This window comes from Pelobates fuscus, chromosome 10 (assembly GCF_036172605.1).
Source record: "Pelobates fuscus isolate aPelFus1 chromosome 10, aPelFus1.pri, whole genome shotgun sequence".
In the NCBI taxonomy this organism is placed as follows: Eukaryota; Metazoa; Chordata; class Amphibia; order Anura; family Pelobatidae; genus Pelobates; species Pelobates fuscus.
In genome coordinates this window covers 128733503-128740203 of record NC_086326.1, presented here as the reverse complement: position 1 = coordinate 128740203, position 6701 = coordinate 128733503, and positions in this window count along the sequence as shown.

The window sequence follows — 6701 nt, the reverse complement described above, 5'->3', positions numbered from 1 at the left end:
TTATGCCTATTTACCACGTCAGCTGGAAGGCTATTCCATTCACCCACTACCCTCTCAGTAAAGTAATACTTCCTGAAATATTTTTAAACCTTTGCCCCTCTAATTTAAGACTTTGCCCTCTTGTGGTAGTTTTTCTACTTTTAAATATAGTCTCCTTCTTTAATGTGTTAATTCCCTTTATGTATTTAAATGTTTCTATCATATCCCCCCTGTCTTGTCTTTCCTCCAAGCTATACATGTTAAGATCCTTTAACCTTTCCTTGTAAGTTTCATCATGCAATCCATGAACCAGTTTAGTAGCCCTTCTCTGAACTCTCTCTAAAGTAGCAATATCCTTCTGGAGATACGGTCACCAGTACTGCGTACAATACTCCAAGTGAGGTCTCACCAGTGTTCTGTACAATAGCATGAGCACTTCCCTCTTTCTACTGCTAATACCTCTCCCTATACAACCAAGCATTCTGCTAGCATTTCCTGCTGCTCTATTACATTGGCTGCCTACCTTTAAGTCATCAGAAATAATCACCCTAAATCCCTTTCCTCAGATGTTGAGGTTAGGACTCTATCAAATATTCTGTAATCTGCCCTTGGGTTTTTACGTCCAAGGTGCATTATCTTGCATTTATCCACATTAAATGTCAGTTTACCTAAATCATTTGCCATTTGGCTTATCCCTCCTGGAACATCAACTGTATTACATATTTTTGTATCATCAGCAAAAACCATCAGGTAAAATACCTTACCATCAAGACCTTCTGCAATATCACTAATAAAAACATTAAAGAGAATGGGCCCTAGTACAGATCCCTGAGGTACTCCACTGGTGACAAGCCCATGCTTCGTATATACTCCATTGACTACAACCCTCTGTTGCCTGTCACTCAGCCACTGCCTAACCCATCCCTCTAGCATGTAAGCTCATTGAGCAGGGCCCTCAACCCCCTCTGTTCCTGTACGTCCAGTGGTCTGATCTCAATTATGTGTCTGTTAGTCCACCCATTGTACAGCGCTACGGAATTTGTTGGCGCTATATAAATAATAAAATAATAATAATAATAACAATATTGGAATCCAAACTCAAAGATTGCAGTTTATTGATAAGCCTTCTATGTCCAACAGTGTCAAAAGCCTTACTGAAATCTAGGTAAGCAATGTCTACTGCACCACCCTGATCTATAATTTTAGTTACCCAATAAAAAAATCAATAAGATTAGTTTGGCATGATCTCCCTGAAGTAAACCCATGTTGTCTCTGATCTTGAAATCCATGTGTTTTTAGATGTTCAACAATCCTATCTTTTAACATGGTTTCCATCACTTTCCCCACTACTGAAGTAAGGCTTACTGGCCTATAGTTGCCCGACTCCTCCCTACTACCTTTCTTGTGAATGGGTGCAACATTCGCTAACTTCCAATCTTCTGGGACTACTCTAGTAGACTCGTCCTTTAGTCACCTGACAGGTGCTCTCTTGGAGTCAACCCCATCACTCCCAAAAGCATGTGTGTGTACACTTTTACTTTTGTTTACTGTGAAAAATGAAATTTACTGCATAAAGTCCGACTCATTTCCATTTATACGCCAGGAATGAAAGAAGAAGAAGAAAAAAAAAAAAAAGCCACAATCGAAATATTAGGGGCTGCAGAAATTAGCCAGTAATCTAAACTGCTGATACACTTACCTGATGCAGAAGGAAAAAAAAATATCCAGAACAAAGGCAGATAAACTGCTCCAAGCCTATGTTCCACTGGAAATTTTTATTTTACAAACAACCTAATCTATTTAAACTAGCAGCTTCCTTAAGCACTCAATGAACCGTTATCGTCTCAGGGAGAGTTTAAGGTAGATTCCTGAACACTAAAAAGGAACAAGCAGGGAGTCGCCTCTAGTCGTTGTTTTGAACTTCATGAACAAACAAATATTGGCCTGGTCAGCACAATATAAAACCTAGGCCTGCTAAAAACTGCCTGATAGGGAGTGACAGTACTATCTATACAGGTTTCACAGTCATATTTCCTGTCCTTTCTGCTGAGAAGGGACAACCTCCTCAAATGAATGATGACCTGGCTTCCCTATTTATTCCATATCTACAACGGGGCTCAAAATTTCACATCCAATGCTACAAGATATGCAAAATAGTTGCTTGCCACGGCAAGCCTAGTGGGTCCGTGGCACATTTAATCAGTCAGTTTCTACTTGCCACAGCTGTATTTTCCCTTGCCAGGGGCTGCGAAATGACAACCACATATTTGAGCTAAATATGGATACGGATTATGTATGGCAACTACACTGCTCAAAAAATAAAGGGAACACAAAAATAACACATCCTAGATCTGAATGAATTAAATATTCTTCTGAAATACTTTGTTCTTTACATAGTTGAATGTGCTGACAACAAAATCACACAAAAATTAAAAAATGGAAATCACATTTTACAACCCATGGAGGTCTGAATTTGGAGTCACACTCAAAATTAAAGTGGAAAAACACACTACAGGCTGATCCAACTTTGATGTAATGTCCTTAAAACACGTCAAAATGAGTCTCAGTAGTGTGTGTGGCCTCCACGTGCCTGTATGACCTCCCTACAACGCCTGTGCATGCTCCTGATGAGGTGGTGGATGGTCTCCTGAGGGTTCTCCTCCCAGACCTGGACTAAAGCATCTGCCAACTCCTGGACAGTCTGTGGTGCAATGGTGGATGGAGCGAGACATGATGTCCCAGATGTGCTCAATTGGATTCAGGTCTGGGGAACGGGCCGGCCAGTCCATAGCATCAATGCCTTCGTCTTGCAGGAACTGCTGACACACTCCAGCCACATGAGGTCTAGCATTGTCTTGCATTAGGAGGAACCCAGGGCCAACCGCACCAGCACATGGTCTCACAAAGGGTCTGAGGATCTCATCTTGGTACCTAATGGCAGTCAGGCTACCTCTGGCGAGCACATGCAGGGCTCTGCGGCCCCCCAAAGAAATGCCACCCCACACCATTACTGACCCACTGCCAAACCGGTCATGCTCGAGGATGTTGCAGGCAGCAGAACGTTCTCCACGGCGTCTCCAGACTCTGTCACGTGCTCAGAGTGAACCTGCTTTCATCTGTGAAGAGCACAGGGCACCAGTGGCGAATTTGCCAATCTTGGTGCTCTCTGGCAAATGCCAAACGTCCTGCACAGTGTTGGGCTGTAAGCACGACCCCCACCTGTGGACATCAGGCCCTCATGGAGTCTGTTTCTGACCGTTTGAGCAGACACATGCACATTTGTGGCCTGCTGGAGGTCATTTTACAGGGCTCTGGCAGTGCTCCTCCTGTTCCTCCTTGCACAAAGGCGGAGGTAGCGGTCCTGCTGCTGGGTTGTTGCCCTCCTACAGCCTCTTCCAGGTCTCCTGATGTACTGGCCTGTCTCCTGGTAGCGCCTCCATGCTCTGGACACTACGCTGACAGACACAGCAAACCTTCTTTCCACAGCTCGCATTGATGTGCCATCCTGGATGAGCTGCACTACCTGAGCCACTTGTGTGGGTTGCAGACTCCGTCTCATGCTACCACTAGAGTGAAAGCACCGCCAGCATTCAAAAGTGACCAAGACATCAGCCAGGAAGCATAGGAACTGAGAAGTGGTCTGTGGTCACCACCTGCAGAACCACTCCTTTATTGGGGGTGTCTTGCTAATTGCCTATACTTTGCACCTGTTGTCTATCCCATTTGCACAACAGCATGTGAAATTGATTGTCACTCAGTGTTGCTTCCTAAGTGGACAGTTTGATTTCACAGAAGTGTGATTGACTTGGAGTTACATTGTGTTAAATGTTCCCTTTATTTTTTTGAGCAGTGTATATAAAGTGTAGTCAAAGTATTTGGATAGGGCCTAGGTTTGATTTGCGCTCTATACAAGTATATTGAATTAGAAATTAATCCATGACTAATAAAAAGATATAAAAAAGATTTACATATGTGAAGGTTTATTGTTCCCCATAGTGTTTGACACACTTTATTATATATTTCTAATTATATTCTTCCCGATTTACTGATGTTGACAATATACTCCAAACCTGTGGATCATTGGTTCGCTTCGTATAATCAAGAGGTAAAATGACACCCACCAATGAAACCGAACCCGGTTACTTATTTTGGTTCCTTAAACAAAAACAAGCGGTTCATCCATGCTTTATGGTTGTAAATTTCCTCAAAGTCTTTTAAAGCTTTTAAAGGACCAGTAAAGTTACCCAGATCGCTCAATAAAGTGGTCTGGTTGCAGTGGTCCGGTTATTTTATCCCTGCATGTAAAAAACATTGCAGTTTTGTAGAGTTGCTTAAACTGGAGTGACAGAGTAAAACCCGGTCATGTGATGCAACAGCTTATAGGAAAGCACTGCATTCAATGGACAAACAAAAAGTGGATACAAAGAAAATCAGGACTAATTTTTTTCAAAAGGCACTCAAAATAGTGCTCCATAGGGTGGACATCCAGATACATTTTTATTTGAATATAATTAAAAAAATTTTTTTTAAATGTGCATAAACCTCTAATTTTGTCCATCATTTTACCTACCAAGGCAGTGATCCAGAAATGACAGCATATTACAACTAACAAGTCCACAAATGTGAACAGCGCATATACACAGACATTTATCCTGCAAGAAGCAAAACTAACCATGTTTTAACAGAGATTTCTTAGAGCTACTTTTATTGTATAAGACATCTATTTAAAGGGACACTATAGTCACCTGAACAACTTTAGCTTAATGAAGCAGTTTTGGTGTATAGAACATGCCCCTGCAGGCTCACTGCTCAATCCTCTGCCCTTTAGGAGTTAAATCCATTTGTTTATGAACCCTGGTCACACCTCCCTGCATGTGATATGCACAGCCTTCCATAAACACTTCCTGTAAAGAGAGCCCTATTTAGGCTTTCTTTATTGCAAGTTCTGTTTAATAAAGATTTTCTTATCCCCTGCTATGTTAATAGCTTGCTAGACCCTGCAAGAGCCTCCTGTATGTGATTAAAGTTCAATTTAGAGATTGAGATACAATTATTTAAGGTAAATTACTGTTTGAAAGTGAAACCAGTTTTTTTTTCATGCAGGCTCTGTCAATCATAGCCAGGGGAGGTGTGGCTAGGGCTGCATAAACAGAAACAGTTATTTAACTCCTAAATGACAGTGAATTGAGCAGTGAAATTGCAGGGGAATGATCTATACACTAAAACTGCTTTATTTAGCTAAAGTACTTTAGGGGACTATAGTGTTCTTTTAAACATCAAAGCTTATTTGTGGCACCTCTATGGAGCCATTATTGCCATTTATATAGCGCCAACAGATTCCGTAGCGCTTTACAATATTATGAGGGGGTGGGGGGGAATTTAACAATAAATAGGACAATTACAAGAAAACTTACAGGAACGATAGGTTGAAGAGGACCCTGCTCAAACGTCTATAGGAGGTGGGGTATAAAACAAATTAGGACAGGAAATAGCAATCAAATAAGGTGGGAGTGAGGCAGAGCTGGAGAAGAGAGTAGAGTGCTGCCCTTTAGGAGAGCAAGAGACAGGTATGTGAGGTAGAGGTTAGTATGGGAGGCCATAAGCTTTCCTAAAGAGATGGGTTTGAAGGCACTTCTTAAATGATTGAAGACTGGGGGAGAGTCTGATGGCGGTAGGCAGGCTATTCCACAGGAAGGGAGCCGTCCGTGAGAAGTCCTGCAAGCATGAGTTGGGCGTACAGGTGCAGGCAGCGGAGAGGAGGTGGTCACGGGCAGAGCGGAGAGACCAAGAAGGGGGCATACCTATGGATTGGGGAGAGATATAAGAGCCATCTAGAGAGGAAAATCAGTCTGGCGGCAGCATTCATGACAGACTAGCAGGGCAATACGGCTTTTGGGAACACCAATTAGGAGAGTGTTACAATAATTCATGCGGGAAAGTACTAGAGCATGGACAAGCTCCTTGACAACATCTTGCATAAGAAAGGGGCGGATGTGGACTACAGGATTTGGCAACATACTGGATGTCAGGCTCAAAGGTGAGGCCAGAATCAAGTATGACGCCAAAACAGCGCGCTTGCAAGGATAGACTTATGTGGATACCACTAACTTGAAGGGAGAGCGAAAGATGAGGAAAGACAAGCAGTTTTAGAGAGATTGAGTTTCAGAAAGCAGGACATCCAGTCAGAGATGGAAGAAAGGCAAGCAGTGACACTTAGCAGGACGGCAGGGAAGAGAGATATCTGGGTGTCATCAGCATACAGGTAATAGTGGAATCCAAATGAGGTAATAAGTTTGCCAAAAGAGGCAGTATAAAGAGAAAATAGAAGGGGAACAAGTACAGAGGCTTGGACTCCAACTGAGACAGGATGAAGGGAGGAGGTATCATTAGAAAAGGAGACACTGAATGAGCGTTGGGAGAGATAGGAGGAAAACCACGAGGGGACAGAGTCACAGAGACCGAGTGATTGAAGAGTTTGAAGGAGAGCATGATCAACTGTGTCAAAGGCAGCAGAGAGGCCAAGAAGAATTAGTATGGAGTACTGGCCTTTGGATTTAGTTGCAATGAGGTCGTTAGAAACTTTGATAAGAGCAGTCTCAGAAGAGTGGAGAGGGAGGAAGCCATATTGAAGAGGGTCAAGGTGAGAGAAGAGACAGCAGTTGAAGATGTGTGTTAAGGAAGGCATGGGGGGAGAGATCTGATAAGGCGAGATGGGACCGGAT